Below are 18,965 nucleotides of genomic sequence, written 5' to 3' on the forward strand. Positions count from 1 at the left end.
GATAGTCTACTTAATAATATAATTCATGAATATTAATCCAAGTTTGAAAAGAAAAAAAAAAGAAAGATTATTACATAAGTATAGTATATTTCTAAAGTATTCTTAACAACAGTGCCTCATTCCCAAAACTAGTGGAAGAAAGAAGGTAATTACTTGGCTATTGATCTGTGGGGATCTTCAGAAGCCTAGTCATACATTTCCAAAATGTTTTAAGCCTTTATGTATTAGGTACAAATAACCCAGAGCTGACAGGAACACTTACATGTGGGCTCTGTCCATGAGTGACAAAGGGGCTAAACCAGAGGTGAATTTGTGGATACTCATTCATTCATCCAGATTATGTTTAAATAGTATAAGAGAAGTACTTTGTTTTATGTGGAAGATGATTACAAAGAAGTGATATTTTATTTAATACAAACCTACACCTCCAACATGTTCTATATATATTGCAAAACAGATGTAGATCTCAAGCAGATGTTTATTCCCCAAATAGACTTCTGAATGTGCAGTAGGTCTGACAAGACAGGGTCTGCTGAGACTTTGTAGCACAGGTAGAAATAATCTCTCAGGTACATTTGTGACACTGCGAAGAGGGACAAGGCTTTGAAACAGTTTTAATGATTTAGGTCCTTGATTTTCTTGGTAGGAAAGCACTGTGGCCATTCAAGTTTTGTCAAATGTTTGGGCAGGTACATACCAAAGGGTACGTTATACTGAATGAACAGGCTGATGATGGCGGAATATAGTCTAATGATTACATGACTAGACAAGAATGCCATACCCTTACTAATAAGCTGTGCAATGAAAAAAAACACTTTCTTACAACAGTGGGAAAGTGGTGATTAAAGGACATTTCATTGTCTACATGGGTGCCCAAGTCCCTTGTGACTGGATCAAATTTCAGGGGTGTGTTGTTAATGTGATAGTTACAAGGAGCTTCTTGCTTGCTGATTTTAACCACTAACAAACTGATTAATGCCTTCCATTTCACCATCCAACTAAACAACAATATTCCATAAGCTCCCATAACTCTCAAAGTAATTCTCTCCACATCACCAGACACTAGTGATCAGGTCTAGTGATGTGATAATTCCACTGTATTCTGCAATCATCAGGCTGACCACAATGCTTTCTTACTAAGAAAATCAAGGGCCTAAATCATAAAAACTATGCAAACCATCTCAAACACTTTGTTTTATTTTATTTGTTGTTTCTGTGATGAATACATGCTGCAATATTTCTGGTAACTGCTATAGGCTAGATAAAGCAGCTCAGAAACATCAATCAGTAATAAATCTTTCTTTTTCAGATATCACATTCTGACCAAATGAGCAATTATCCCTAATATAGTGTTCTGTTAAATGTACCTCAGTTTACCTACTATAGCAGGAGATACATATCACAAACCAAGACCTAATTATTTGCTTGAACCTGAACACCCGTTGTAAAATCTAGTGATTTATTCTAAAAGTGATTGAGTTTTGCTTATATTAACATACTCATCTGGAAAAAGTGGACAAGTAAGGCATGGGTCAAAGTTCACGCTATCCTATAGTTTAACTCAATCCTTTTGTTGCTTTTCTCCCTATGATATGGTTCCAGTATTGTTTAGGTACCAGAAATTGCTTGTGCTTCATGGAACTTTCATTTCTTTGCCTTAGAATCAAAGGAATTAAAAACCCACTCATTTTTTTAAGCTTACTTTCTAACATTCTCTGGCAGAGGAATTTGTCTCTGCCTGCATGACATAGCAAAATACATAGCTCTCCCTGTCTGGTGCTGCCCACAACTTTACATATGTAATTAGTGCTGTTTTTCACTTCCTTTATTGCAGATAGGAAGAGGAACAGCATCAGTGCACCTTGTTGATAGGTTAAGCACTTGTATCTCTTTCTGCAGAGGAGTAGTGATTTAGGCAGTACTGTCCCATTGAGGAGTGTCACAGAAAATGGAAAATGTCTTGATATTTTGTAAGAAAAAAATTATTTTCTGACTTTTCTTTTTTATACTGCATTTAGATCAACATAATATCATATAAATAGTATAAACAACCATTGCTTATGTTGGTTATAAGATTAAAATAATTATTTTTCATTTAATAATGACATGAACTTTTCCTGCACAATCTGAGGTTTTAGTAAGAATGGCCTACTTTATGCATCTAAAAGGATGGTTACTGTAGTAGCTGACCAAATATTTTGTATAATGATCCATCTTTTAAGTGGTATTTTCTGTGAGGTCTGCTACAAGGAGGTCACTTGCTAGTACCTTGCAACATTTGCTCTAAAGAGGCAAGTGCTCTAACTCCTACTTGCCTAATCTGGCATAACTACTTAGCCATCCTAGTACCCTATCTTATAAAATTGTATAGTCCTACCAAAGTTCTAACTAACTATAAACTCCCACCCAGTTCCTAGCCCAAATCCTGAAACCCTTATCTTAAAAACTCCCATTTCCTCCCTAAATATAAATGATCTAGTTGCTTTCTAACCCTAAAACACCCCACCTGCTCCCTAAACTCAAGACTCCCTTCCTGCTCCATAACACAAACTCCATTCCATCTCCTTATACCTAAATCTCCTTTCCTATAACTGCACTAATCAACACACCCACCCATCCCACCTCATCCAACTCCCTCTGCAGTTGCATTCCCACCTCATACTTCAGACTGAGCTCAAAAAGCAGCTTACATGAGCTATGAGACCCTCATGTCTCTGGGTTTGAGTCCCTGGTCTTTGAGTGCTTCATACTCAAGAGCTTGTAGTAGAAGCTTTTCTGTAAGCGCAACATTCTTATAAAGACTACTGTTGGTCTTGAACACAGAACTACTGGCATGTATTGTTCAAACATATGTTTTTGATGTAGTATTAGCAATCTACAATATAATAAATCAAGGGGTAGCAAAGCAAAAGAAGTGGGAAAATGTAATGTATGGAGGCATTTGTGCCTCATTTAAAAAAAATGTACTAAAATAAATCAAAGAATAGATACCTTTACTTTTTTGTACTGTGCTCATGAAATACAATAAGGACATCAGCACATTTCTCAAACATTCGGGATAACAAATAATTGTTCACAGAAAACTTGCTCAAGGCAAACAGTTCAGAGGTTACTTTACCTACCAGCAGCCTGGTCATGTCACAACACTAGTTGACAGCATTGCACAGCATTTTTCTGTTAGTATAAGGCATGGAATAACTAAGGGGGTGATTAACTTAACTTAACAACAACTATCATCATATATCACTTGCATCTCCCCTTGAAACAATTAATAATTAGAGCAAACAAGAGTAGATATAAACCCATGTTCTTAACGTAACTGGAATGGGTGGCATTATGTCAACAACCATGTACTTTCTTCCCAGTTTGTGCATCTGCTAAGCCACTGACCATGTGTAATATCCAGGTTTTCTACAATTCCAAAGTTCATAGGTAAATACTAAGCAGTCTGCTGAGTGTTGTACAGCTAGCTAATAACAGGCAGTGACCAAAACTGAAAATCCAACCCTGAAACTTCTGTCTTATTAAAAGAATTATATAAGCCTATTAAAATACAAATCAGTCCAACATACTCTATTTGTCAACATTAGATGAAAATACACAGTAATTAGTGGATGGTTTCCTCATAATTCTAAACTGTCATGTCCTAATTAAGCATTATTGAGAAAAAGGAAGAGCCTCGGTTTAGATAACACATTACCCAAGGGACTTTACAAATTAAGGAGGTCAGGATGGAAATGAAACAATAATTTACAGAAATACGGAATGCCAAGCTATCTAATGTCAAACACTTCTGTACTGGCATCAGTAGCTTATTCAATAATAAATTTAAGGGAAATTTTGACCAGTTATTTATTTATATATCAGGTAAACCCACAAGTGCATGTCTTTCCAAGTGACCAGCACAGAGTACTGTTTCACATGGAACCATTTCAGGCTTCACTCAGAAAAACTCTATGGTTAAGAAAGTTCCTCAGGGTCAAACAGTAAGCACCATAACCATGTGATAACACGGGTTCCTATCGAGAAATCAAACATTAAGAATGCAGAATACCAGGAGGCCGAACTTGGTAGTTCAAAAGGTGAGAATGTCGAAGCTGTGAATACCCGAATTCTTTCCCAGGGAAGGAATTTGGTTGGCCATTTCTACGGCTTCTGCATTTTCAGATCAGGTCAAGGTAAGTGTATGAACGGGTAGTGACGGACTTTAGGGTTAGGGCGCGGGTCAGGTAAGTGTGCGATAGTGACGGACTTTAGGGTTAGGGCACGGGTTAGGTAAGTGTGCGATAGTGATGGACTTTAGGGTTAGGGCGTGGGTCAGGTAAGTGTGCGGTAGTGACGGACTTTACGGTTAGGGCTGGGTAAAGGATAGTGCATAGATAGCGGTGTGTGTTAGGTTTAGTGTAGGTTTTTTTTTTTTTTTTTTTTATATTTTTATTCATTTCCAGTAGGTTTTGAAGGTGTTTGGTGTGATTGTGTTATGTCTGTGTTTTTTGGAACAGCCAATTTTTTCCCTTGGAAAAAAATTGATGTTTTGAAGTTTTGATGTTATCTGAATTTGATCTACCAAGTTCGAACTTATGGTGTTCGACATTTTGGAAGTTTGATTTTGTGATATAGAGCCGATAACAAACTGTCTTGCTTTTTTCTTGATTCTGTAATCAGTACATGCTGCCCTACTTCTGCTAATGAGTAGACAAGGCTGGTCAGAAACATCATGCAGGTACATCTCTCTTTATTTTAGATGTCACAAGATGGAACCAAACCTAGGACTGCTGCAAGCTACAGGCATGGATGCCATAATCTTAAACCTCTATGCCAAACTACAAGGGAAAACCTGTCAATCATCATCAGCATCAATGTTTAAAAAACCCAAGGATGTTATAATAATGTAATAACAGAACTACAATGTCATGTCAGTCTCATGGCACATCCCTTAAACTATTTGTCAAGGGAAGGTGTTCCTCCTAACAGAAAGCACCTTGTGTTAATCATTAGGAAAGGGTGACACCTTACTGTGATGTAAAATATAGGCATTGCCCTTTGATGGCCTTTAGCTAAGGTGCAGAATATATGTAGCTAATGACTTATGAATGTGTATAACAGTTATTCTTATTAGCAATCTATCAACATGGATTTGAAATATACTTGTAAGTTAATACTGCCCTAGAAAGATTACCAGACAAAAATTCTACATTACCTTTACGGTGCAAAGGATGTTGGGAGAATGTTTTTCAACATATCAGTGCTTTTTGACACATATTTATTCTTTTCTACTACAACATCCAGTAAAGGGATTCAGGCATCCAGCTTAAAGCAGCTCAAAGATAATTAGACACCAAACTGATAAGAAACTCACAAATACTATGAGAAGCACCAAAGCTGCCTACAGGCATAAGACAGCTAGAACCACCAATGCAGCTATTTGTAACTGTCTGACAGTTACCTCAGAGGTTAAAGCTCTCAGTTGATTACAAGCTGCTTTCTGTGATCAGGGGCATATAGTTTCATTCCTTCCACATCCATTCACCTCCTGTGTGACTCGGAAGAAGTCACTTAACCACCCAGTGCTCATGGGCTGTCCATAAATATGGACATGTGTTCCCAGATGGCTTATTCATTCAACATATACATAAAATAAAAACAAATAAATTGCTAAAAATAACCTGCTTTTTTGGCTATGCACATATAATTCACAATAACATTCTAGTGTACTTAGAACTCATTTTAAACAGCACTAGCCACACAGACCCAGCATCCATAGCTAACATCAAGGCTAATAAATTCATTCCACCTTCCAGCCCTACAGTCTCCCCTATACCAGCTCAGTCTGAACCCCCACCATCATCAGTGCTGACCAAGTGCCAATTATCTTTCTCTTTCTCTCTTTCTCTCTCTCTCTCTCTCTCTCTTTCTAAAACAAAACAAAACAAAATACATCCATGTGGCCAGAAAACATTTCTGGCTGCTTAGTGGTAAGCTTAAAGCATTTTCTAGCCAAACCTCTCTAAAACATTTTCAGAAAAGGTCGCTTCACCATGTATGAAGAATGGAGAAAAGCTATAGTCATCCCTCTTCAAAATAAGGGCAGTTCCTCCCACTGACCCAAGTAAGATCGGCCCATCAGTCTTAATAGCCTTATCTGCAAAGGCATAGGATCCATTCTTACGCAACTAATCGATAAGATGCCAGATCTGTAGACTCTAGACCCTTCACAGTTAGACTGTTAAGGGTAGATTATGCTTTAAAAATGCTGAAGCCCCACATGAAGTACTTCCCATTCATACCTCTTGTCAAGTCTTAACAAAATATAAGAAGCTAACCCAACTAGACATTAAGTAGTCCACAGAATTACTAACTTGCTATCAAATAGAGCACACTTAATCAGAATAACTGGGAACCACTGTAGAAAGCAGCATGCATCTACTGGCATCCATTATGCTTCTATCCTAGGCCTTCTCCTCTTTGGAATTTATTTTTCTTAACTATAGGCAAATGCTAATAACATTTGGTTATTTAAATTTACAGATCACTGCTGGATAAGAATCATCCTGAACTCCATGGTACATTCATGAATACCCTATCAAGACCTTGATCCCATCTAATCATGGTCTCACCCTAAATGCAAAGCAATGCAGTACAACCACCTTTAGTTAAGCTACTATGTCTGTGCAGTACCACATAAGAGGGACTCCCCTTAAAATTGACATGATGTTCTGGGATACAGAAATCTGCACATACAGTGAGCTATCCTTAAATCAGCATATCTCCAGTTTTGTTAGAATATCCTTCTATCTCTATCCTTTCATCTGCCAGGAGTTCCCAGAGCTCCAAGTCCACCCTAATTCCTTTTTATTCTGCCATCATTCATTCCATCACAGAATATAATGCATCATTAGGCAGGTATAGCTCTAAACACCTCTCTTAACCAGAAAGACTCTGGGGTTTTACTATCAAAAGAATTTAAGGCTTAAAGTACTACTTCTATATGGACAGAATAACACTCCTTTCCTTTACTGTGGCCTCTAGACTCCTATGAGGCCATCTGGACTTATGTGCCTTCTGAACTATGTGAAGCTGTCTGACTTTTTTTCTCTCTATGATAGGAAAAACTCCTGCCTTAATACCTGTTGCAAAAGACCTAGTTCTACTGCAAGACATCAATGATTCCTAGTTTGGATATAAATGTATCAGCAGCATCTCTCGTGCCTATGAAGCAAGGTTCTCCTACACCTTAGCTAGTAAAAAACTCAGCAATATTCAAACTTCAATTGATGAAACTCACTGAGACACACCACGGCAATAAGAAGCTGACCTTTTATTTCTCAGAAAGAAAATAAAATACACTTGTAAAAACAAAGAAACGTTTCAAACCAGTAAGCGCTTTCACATTTCAAAGAATGTTTCATTAGACTATTCAAACACCAACAGAAACTGCATATAAAATCGATGGGATTCTGTAAATTCATCTCTGGAATCAGTAGCTACAAACATCTAATTATGGCTAACCAAACAATATCACATGTCAATCCTTCCAAGTTCTGAAATATGTATCTTTTGCTCCCTTTTCTTTAACCTTTCCCTATAAGGCCAGATGAAAATATTTTGTCAGTATCGCTAACATAACTCCTGCCATCACCTGCTGAATTATTGGCTCATGTTCAAGAGTTTTTCAGTGACATAATTGGCTAAGCTAGCAATGGGTGATGAACCACACTTGTTTAGTATAATCCTACGGACCATCACAAAGAATTATATATATATATATATATATATATATATATATATATATATATATATATATATCTATATATATATATATATATATATATATATATATATATATATATATCTATATAAGTTCACCATAAGAAGGTCGAACCTGACCCCATCTAATGATGGGATTATAGCCCCACTTCCATGAAACCTACAGTCGAATTCTAACATTGTCGAAATATGACTTGCCATAAACCTCATAACGGGCTTTAACATGGGTCAAGATGGGGAGATACCATCCCCCCAGATAAATTCAAACAAAGAGATTCATACTTCAACAATGTCGGGTTCGACTTTGTGACCGTTCGCCCTCCAGACTTCGACTGAACCCACTTCAACCTTCTAACTGTCACACACATATATATATATATATATATATATATATATATATATATATATATATATATATATATATATATATATATATATATATAGATAGATATATGATATGGGACAGTAATACTTCTTCAGCAAATGTGCATTAATGAAGTCTGTCTTTCTTTTAATTCTGTTGTTACTTGCAAATGGCCCTGGGAAAGTCTTTGACGCCATGGATGCAGTAGAGTATGTCAGTAATGTCATAATAATTTGCTTACCAGAAGAGAGGTTGATGGTGCAAAAAGAAATGCAGAAGGGATTCCTGCAAATCTTAACCAGGTTTATGGGGTGTGAATTACTACTAAAGAAAAGAGATAGATAGATAGATAGATAGATAGATAGATAGATAGATAGATAGATAGATAGTATAATCAAAAATATTAAGATTCGGGGGATAATTCTCGATCACGACCTCACATTCAAATATCAAACTCTAATGCGTACAGCCAGAAATTAAATCCCTTTGGAAATTTTGAAAGTCTAACTAGCACCTCATTTCAAAAGCAAAACACTGGTATTATTATTAATAAAGCTGACAGACTGTATGAATATTTTCTTACTAATGATTCAGTGGGTCTTCTCTCTAAATGCATTCTGCTCAGTAGTGACCGCATAGCTAAAATAGTATAACAGATAAAGAAATGTCTAATTCTGTTCTAAAGTTTATGCATCATATACATATATTAAAAAGTGGAAATAACACTGCTAGTCAAAGGTTGTGTCACAACTTTTGCCTGAAAATATGAATCTCAGGCTAGAAATATTTTATCCTTATTACACCAATTTGGATTATAAGAAGTTTTTAACATACAGAATCAGATGTAATCAGCTGGAAAGGACACACTTACTAATGACAGTTAAACAAGACAGTTAAGAAACTTTAATATTTTGACAACAAAAAAGAATGAAAAAACTTTAGAATGGTAAATAAGAGTGGCATTACCCTGACTATAATAACTCAATATTATCTGCAATATCACACTTGTCGGGTTTTTTCCCCACATGATTATGTGCACTATAGTTCATTTAATGGAAGTAGTAATGTTTGCAAACACAAGACAATTTTAGTAAGGTACCTGTTTAATATTTTGTGTACGAGCAAAAGAGACCATTGAAACACTGTAGGGTGCAATAAATGAGTTTGCTTATAGTTGTTGTTTTATCTATTTATATTAGCTGTTTCAAAAAGTGGTATATAAAGAAAATTGAAAAAATATATCTTAATCTTGCAGTGGCAAAAGCAAAGCTCATTTTAGCAGAGCAATAAATGTTTAAACAATGATTTCCTAAACCAGTTCAAAGGAAAACAGATTTTACATAGATATGAGAGAGATTAGTAAACTGATGAAATAAAGCAGTAGGCATCCTAGAATCTATTTTATCAATGCTCATATAATTAAATTTTATGTAACAAATCCTTGGATAATCACGGTTCATGGAACAGCAACAGATTAAAAGCTATGCTGTACAATGTATTGATTAGAAATGTAGTATATAAAGCATCTGAGAGTTTACTTGTTCTAAGTATTAATATAAAAGGACCTCCTTCTATAAAACAAAAGTTACAATCTTATAAACCCAAGGAGGTCTAATGAGAAATTTTGATTAAGGAGATAATGGGAAAATAATTGAAAGTACACTCTTGCTTCAGGAACAGCTCTTCCAAGTACGTGGCAGCTGTCTGACATACAGACCGTAAGGCAGCATCACCATGCAAACAAGTTCTTATCTGTAATGAAGTGTTAATTACTCTGTATTATAGGAGGGTATCTGCATCATGAAAAACATTCAGCCAAGGGCACGGTCAATAATTTAACATATAGAACATACATAGTCATTATTTTTGCAATGAGCTGTACTAAAATTTAAATAATAAAACATTCTGGCAGGTTTTTCAGGCTTTTATTTCGTTAAAAGTATATTGGTGAAATTGTACTTTCTGTACTTTGTCAGGCAGGATATATATTCAGTACTGAAAATATATGCTGTAGAGAAGCAAGCATTCTATAAATATGGAGTGAGTATGGGATGAAGGGTGTCTATATGTGGAAGGGTAAGGGGGTATTGTGGAAGCTGGTGTATAATTTCAAACAACCTGCCAATACCACTCCACTTCATTTGTGAAGGTTGGCAACAGTCTTCAACAGACTATGTTGCCTGCAAACATTTAAAGATCATGGCAACCAATATGTACAACTCAATAGTTTTTACTCACTAAACAGTTGCAAACAAAGGCAAATAAGACATATTGACCACCCATATAGAAACATTCCATTCCTTGCCAGTGAAATGAACAATGCAAATTAGTGTGATGTTTTCTCAAGTTAAAATAAATAAATAAATAAATAAACTTGAATACCTCTTTTTTTCATATTTTTTTCCTGTCTCAAAAGATAATATGGGAATATCACTGCATGCACGTTTCAGCCATTTAGTGAATACTGTTATTACATGGCTTTGCATGAATTCTCACAGTAATACAAAATGTAGTATTTTGTAGGAGGGAAATCTCTCCACATGCATCATATAGATGGATAGACATGTACTCCTAAACCTTATATAAAAAGTTAGTTAATAGCTGCCCTCCAGGGATAGGGGTTTTCCCCTTTTTATCATCACTGACTGATGAAGGTACTTTTTACTTATCTGTGCAGCAACACTTTCCCTCTGGTAATGATTGATAAGACCGGGAAACTTTATGCTGCAGTGTATACTTTCACTACTATCCAGCTGTAAATAGATGCCAGAAGGAAAGTCCAAGAAGGGTTTCTGTTATAAATATTGATATTTTTCTTTAAAATATTTATTTTAGGCACTGATTTCAGTGTAATAGTATTTAGTCCACTTCCATTGGTACACACAGTAATCTATTATATGATAAGCACTTATCTTTGGCATTCAGTGATTTTTATTTTGTTTTGTTTTGTTTTCTAAACTTATAGTGCTATTGAGTTGGCCATTTGTGCTTATATAATTTAATACTTTTTTTCAGCCACCTTCCAAATGACAAATGCACTATGTATAGATGTATGTCATTTGGTGCAGTGGTGAAGGTTACAAGCTTTAGTTCCTATGATGCAGGGCTTGACTCCTTTAGCTACTATGTGACACTAGCAAGGCAATCAACAAAACACTGCTCCCAGGTAGCCCTTGAAAAAGGGCTGTGTGTACAATGGGCCACCTTGTTTAAAAATAGCTGTTACTACTATAGCTATTTGTTAACCAGGTTATTATTATTATTATTATTGATGTACTTACTAGTCCATATTTCATTATGAAACTGTGATTAAATTGTCATTAAATGAATATGATCACTCGTCTTCAGTGGTAACAACGCTTTAATTATATAAAATGCCACTCATATACACAGTATTTCTGACTCTCACAAACTACTGTGACATTAAGATAACCCTGCTCTCACAGCTTTCTAACAAATAGCTTTGGTAGTTAAAACGTTTAACAGCATATGTGTCACCACTTTTATAATCTTAAAGTTATCACAGTCATTTCTAGACCTGTTAAAATGTCCACAGGTGGCAGTGCAAAGCTAGTTCTGCGTGTGTATGTGTCACCATATACATATTTTTAAATATTTGTCTTTAGGATGTCCTTAATAAGCTTTGAATCTTGGAAAAAGATGTGCAATTTGAATGGTTCTTCAAGTCATATTATGAAATCATTATACTAAATTTAATGAATAATGTGAAAAAAAATCTGGGCATTACTATATACGTATGTTACCTAGTACATGCATCAATTTTAATGTCAAGCAAAAGAAGGACAGTTATTTCATATATCTTTGTTTGAATTTATCTGGGGGGATGGTATCAAACTGAATGGAAACAATCATAGTGAATGCTGATACCAGACAATGTTTCTTGCCACCCCAACCCTGGCGCTTTCTGTGTGGGACTTGTTGATGGATCACCTCTAACATACTTCCACAAGACCAAACGTACTGTGCTTGGTGATAATGAATTAATTAATTCACACTTCACATGCACACACAAAGTACCAATTGCTCAGTTACACTGACCCAGAAATTTATGAACCATGGGATCTTCTTCAATGTGAATAACTTCATGGAAAAACCTTTACAAAGATCAATGTGCATTCAAATTTGTATGAAGAAAATGGAAATATTTGGAGCTTGTTGGAGTAATGTAAAGTGAATAAGCTAGACATAAGACAACAACTGGCCTTAGTTCAACACAAAGCACTGGTACTGCTTAGGTTATTCTGGAGCTGCCTTAACATGTATTTTATAAATAAAATGGCTAACAGACTTGAATGCAGGGTAAGCTTTATATAATGCATGCATTTTCTGTATCCATCGCAAGTGTTTATGGCACAGGTTTGATGCAATGAAGTACTGGCTGTCCGTCGGTATTCCTGGGCTCTTCAAGACAATATGGGTCAGCAAAAAATAATATACCTACCATGCTAAGGAAAATGGTAGAAAAAATGGAGGGCTGAATTTCTAGTGACTACTGGAAAAAATGAGACAGAATAACATCAGATTTAATGGAAAAGTATGGTTAGATTAATTATATAGAAATCAATGAGTGAAGGAGTGAACAGGAGAGAGTCCACTTAGTGACTTTTACTTAGGGCTTTCTTAGATTGTTTTAATCATTTACCCTTTCTTAAATAAACAAAGTTAAGTCCTTCACACTAAGTCAGACATGAAGTATGTTATAACAAATTAACTATTCCCTTCAAAAAATGCGGCCTAGTAAACTTTACTGGAGCCTTCACTACTACTAGTGCCTTAATTCAGTGATGTAATAAGTAACATTGTTTAGTGTCTACAGGGTAAAGGGCAAAGGATTGATCAATACATATGTATATATTTAACAGAATATTGTTTTTGAATGAAGTTAGCAATTGCAAAAAATGGTGATACAGAGCAAAAGAAGTGTCACTGCAATCATGGAATATTATATCTAACAATGAGGCTGCTGGAGCTTTATTTTTGTTTAATTTCCAGGGTACAGTAATTATCAAAACTGGCCAATTGCAGTCCCAGCCTGGGAGCAGAGTACAACACGGGTAAACAAAATAAATATACAGAAGTAACATACATAAAAGCATGAGTTATATTTAAAGAATTAAAGCAAAACGAGTTAATGTACATAGTAAGATGCAGTGTGCAAACATTTGACCAACATATCTGCTACAGGCATGAGACAGAAAAGAAGAAAGAAAAAAGAGCAAAGGAAAATTCCTCCGTGTTAGTGAACAGAACTTTACATAAACATTCAAATGACCTCTCTCCACCTAGCCAAAGTATACCAAATGTAAAGTATGCCCATTTGCAGATAACAGAAATAGTGAGTTTTGCTCTCGAGGTGAATTTCTTGGCATCCATGTCTCGAACACATAATAAGTTGGTTAAAGTCAGTGAACCCCTCATACTAGTGGGCATCCTTTTATCCTGAGAGATCATGGGTTTCTGCCTCAGTTGGACTAATTCAAGCAGTGTCTTCTGTGGCTGTGCAATCCAAGCAGAAAGTGGCTGTCTCTTCTACAGTCTGAGCAGCAGTGGGCAGATGTCGGTCTGATATCACAGATATGGATCTTCCTGAGGGTGCTCTTTTCCTACGCTGCCTTTGCCAAGGTAGCTTCATATATTGTGAGAGCTTCCTTCACTTCCCATTTCCAGACATACTTATCTGAGACAAGAGAATACTAGGTATTCGTACTAATGAAGAGAGCAGTGAGGTCAGGCTGCCACATGTCCTTATAGTGCAATTTAGGTTACTCGTTTGGAGACACTATGGCATGATTACACAGGAATGTACACAGGGAACATATGCAACAAATGAACACTACATGAGGGAAGCTGTAAGGTTTGCAGACATTCTGATATGATTATATGTTTTCTCATGTAAATATACATACAGCATATATACAGTAGCACATCTGTGAAGGATGTTGACAAACAATATTAATGAAGGTGCCAGTAAAAATATAAACTCTTCAAGCTGGAAACAAAACTGAATGCCAGTGCAATAGTCAGTGTAGTGTTATAGAGGGATACAGCTTTATCTATGGTCCGGATGACCCTGGTTTGATTAGCAGCTTGGTACCCCATGAGGGAATGGGGGTGCACATGCTAAAGGAAGAGGCAAGGGCACATGCGCAGTTCATACCATCACATTTCATGCCCCTGATGGAGACCAGGAAAACAACCATGAGGTATTATGGGAGTGTGGCTGGGGCGGTCTTTTGAGAAAATGAGAGGGAGTTCAGCACTGACCTGCATACTTGTCTCACCCACAGTGTGTTATTGGGTATGTCCATGAGTTGGGGAAATACTGTACAACATTCCATGGCAACATTATGATGCTGCACCGTGGTTCTCAGTCTTGTCACTGACCCTGGATGTTTATATTGGTCTAGTAGGCCCTGTGAGTGAAGAGGTAAACTGGTGGCAGCTAACAGTCATCTATGGAGAGCTAAATGATAGCAAAAGAAAATTGCTTGTAAGACAACAGATCAGAGCAATGTCAATGTATTGCATTCAAACCATAGCAAATGATATAAGTAACCCTGAAGGTTCTTAAAGTATTGACTAATGCTAATGTAACACCCCAACCCCATGTACAATGAGAAAAAGGGGGCTGATGACAATGATGGCAAAATGTATCCATTTAAGTGGGGGGGGGGAGAAGTAAAAGAAGGAATAATGCATCAAGAGATGTTTGCACTTAGAGATGGGTGACCATTGGGATGGGCAATAATAATTGTTTTGAATGGAATTAGATTAAAGTGACAAAGATGATAGGATCGGGTTGGTTAGACAGAAAGTGATCTTAAGTTATGTATTTTGTGAAACAGAAGCACAAAGAAATGTCTTTTAGTACAACTTTTAGTCTACACAAGAATTAATTATTGGTTTCTTAGCTCCTGAGCATTTCATCCTGGAGTTTAGGGAAATGAACACGGAAATCCCAATGACTAGCAGACAAGAAATTTGTTTGTCAATAGACAAAGGGAGCTGGTTTGTGTTTGAAGATTACATGGTTTGCTTTTCAAAATAAGTTTAGAGGCTAGTTGAGGAGACTAGTTTTGCATAATAATTTTGTTAATATGAGTTAAGGGGATTAACATCTGTGCTGTTTGATATGAAAGAAGACTACAGTAGATTAAATTTACAGATATGGTTAATATGGATTTGTAGGACTCTGATGGATTGGCAGAGTACGGGAGGAGGGTGAATAATATTTAATCTTAGTGTGAAAGATATGCTTTCTAATTGCTTATATGTTTTTGAAAAAAGCAAGAGGTTGATCTTGTTGTTGAGGTGTGCGACATGGATGATTATAGAGAGAGACAGACAGAGAGGGGCTCCAGCAACAAACCCAGAGAATAGTATAAAGAAATATTTTTGTTTTGATTGTTTTGATAGCTGAGGAAAAGGGAAGCGATACTAATGGAGGTTAGCATGGTACTAGTGCCAGTGATCATAACACTGGTTTTATTACAATTGAGCAATATTTTCATAGAAACAACCAATGAGTGAGAGCTGTGAGATCTTTCTAGAGATCAGCTTCTAAGGAACAGCTAACATCACATCACCTGAAGAGTAAAGGACAGAATTTTATAGCTATAATTCAGGAAGGAGAGAACTGATGAAGATAGAAAAGTGAAGCAGACAGAGAACTTACCTTTATGGTACTACTATAAAAACAAGATACTTAAGATGACAGACTATAGTTTTAAAAACAAAATTAAGTATGAAAGATGACTGCTTATCCAATTGACTGCAGAGGGGCTGAATGAGAGTGGAGACAGTTAGTAGGTCGGGCTAGACTAGTGATCCACGAAGAGGACACCTGCATATGTGCAGATGCATGCAGGGGGTACAGAGACTGTAAAAGAACTAATGGTGCAGTGAGTGCGCTTATACCTTGGGTGGGGTATAACCATGCTAGTTTCTAAAAGAAAAGGGTGTTGCATTTGAAAAGGCAATAAAGTGTTTAATTACAGGTAATTCTTTCAATTATTTTGTTGAAGGAAGAGAGAAGAGATGAATGTAAATTCATCAGATCATCTGGGTGACTTTGTTTTCAGTACTGGTACATTAAAAGCATTGTCCTTTGTATAAGAAAGCTGCTCTAATTAAGGGATACTTTATAAAGAACGTGAACCTAGTGAACAATGTAAGCTTTTTGATCTGTCATAAACCAAGGAAAGAAGGAGTCAGCCCCAGGGAAACAATGACTGGAAGGTGACTCTAATATTTATTTATTTTTTATTTATTTATTTATTTACTGTTTTGTAACTGGGTAGGTAGACTAGTTTAGAGACCTTTTGCAGCCACAACCTGGGCACAGAGGCAACAACAGTGAAAACAAACTTAAGTTATACAATACAAATATTACAGAGGGTTAAACTTACACATTTTCAATAAATTTAGAAGGCTATTTTACAGATGAATTTTTACATTAGATGTTTCCAGTTGCACTATACCCTGTATACATGGATTTGCAACTAAAAAGGTTTAAGTTGGATTTCCATATCCAAACATAAACCTCAGCACCTATCTCACCATAATGGAAGTCAGAACATAAAAGAGAATTACAGAGACTGGCCTAAGGAGAAAAAGAAGAGATCAAAGGAGTACAAAGAGTTCAAAGGAAATGGAGAAATATTTAAGCCATTTTTAACCATTTACAGGCTACTTTCTTGAAGAAGTGCTCAGAGACTTCTTGAACCTGGTCAGAGTAACCTGATGTCTTGTTTCAAATGGGAGTTTGCTCCAGAGAGCTAGGTCTGTTCTTGAGAAGGCCCTTCCTCCAATGACTGTGTCAAATGCGGGACAGCTAAGTCAAATTAAGTAATCTTGCTAATCCTTAGGGAGCAAGACTGTTCCCTAATTGGGATTTTTCTTTTTAGAAGGGAGTAGTATCCTTTTTCTAGAATTTTATATAGCAGGGTGCTGAGAAGATAAGTGCTCTTTTCACTAACGGTTAACCAATTTAGGTGATATAAAAGGTCACAGTGATGTACCCAAGAGGCAAGTAAGGCTAATCTGGCAACTGTATTCGCAGGGACTGCAGAAGAGTTGAATACATTGTCAGCCTCTTTAACAGAGATATGATACAGAAAAGGGGCATGTAGAAGACAGAGGGACATAGGGACAGATGGACAGTGGGAGGGCGTGGTGGCTGAAGTGCAGCTGGGGTGATGACGTATTACAAATGAGACACTGTTACTTAGAATGGTTTTGGACCTGCTGAGAAACTTGTGAATTTCTGTCCAAAGCTTTACCAGATTTGAGAGTACTTATATTTATTTTCATGGCAATAGTTGAACTTTTGTCTTGTAATAAACTTTGTGTTTTAATTTCTGTTGGAAATATATATTTAAATGAAGGTATTATTTCTGATTTCCAGACAGTTCATGCTGTCCCTCTGCCAAATTAATGTATTGGTTCTGTTCTCCAAACAGCCCAGGCTGTTTGTCTATCTGTAAAATGAAGGTGCTAGTTCTCTTTTCTAGACAGCCTAGTCTGTCTGTCTGTCAGTATGTCAAAGGAAGGTTTTAGTTTTCGTCTCCAGACAGACCAGCTGTGTCTCTGTCTTTCATCAGCTTAAGATTATTGTTGGACATCCAGTAAAAATATGATTTTTTTTTTGAAGAAGAAGACGACGGCCAACAAATATTTACTTATTAAGGTGAACAAAGCATTAGGTAAAAAGGAGCAAGATGAATTGTGAGAAGTAAAATTTGGGACAATCAAATGCTAATAGTCTGGAATGAAGAGCATGGATGCAGTTAAAAGATTTGTATATGAAGGAGTGGGGGGGTTAGGTTTGGTAATCAAGGGCAAAGCGACTGTGCAGTGATTGCCACTGAGATTAGGGTTAGGTATTAGTACAGTCAGACTATGACTTTTTGCTGTTGCTATTATGATAACTACATGAAGGAGTGAATTGTCAGAAAAGTGTGGGATGGGACTAGTGGGATCATTCATAGTGTTAGAACCATGGAGATTGCCTCCTGCAAGACCACAAATGTTTAGGTTTAATTCCCCTAGAAAAAGGTGTTGGTCGATTGATTAATGTGTAGAGAAAGTGACAGAATCAGAATACCAAAGACACCTGGTGAAGAGGTGGGGGAGTAATCTATAAGGCAATCTATAAGGCAATCCAAATTTTGGTTGCAGTGTGGGTATAGGGATCAAGCAGAATCAATGTAGAATTGAAGAAATTTGTGTCAATGAATGCTACCACCTGGAATTTGTAATGGGATTTAAGTAATGTGGGGATAACCTCCTACAAATTAAGTGGAAACAATTTCAAGGTTGCAGGTCAGGTTTTAAACAATTTCTAGGTTGTCAGTTAAGATTTGTTCATGGCTTGAGTCTATTTTAGTGTTGATTCTATCACAATTAAGGAGTAAATATTCATGAAACAGTACCATTCAGGAAGATGTGGAAACAAACAATGACAGATTTCAACGCTTTATGGACAGATAATGTATATGGCACTTTGAGTAAGGCACAAGAGAATATAGGCTAGTGGCTAATTAGAAGTAACAGCTTATGCACAGTACAAGGGAGCAGAAGACAAAGAAGTGGATAATTCTCTGGAGTATTGCTCTGTGCACTGCAATATTAGCAGTTATTGCTATATTACCAATTAACACATTTCTATTAAATCATGCAGAAACATAGTCAAATCATTTGTCTTTCATTGTGCTACTCTGTATATTTTCCTGTAATGACTCAAACAATGTCAGTAATTTTACAGTACATGCATTAATTACTTATGGATATCCTTGAACATGTATTACACATT

The sequence above is a fragment of the Protopterus annectens genome, chromosome 12.part0, assembly GCF_019279795.1.
Source record: "Protopterus annectens isolate FY-2018-M chromosome 12.part0, PAN1.0, whole genome shotgun sequence".
Classification (NCBI taxonomy): domain Eukaryota; kingdom Metazoa; phylum Chordata; order Ceratodontiformes; family Protopteridae; genus Protopterus; species Protopterus annectens.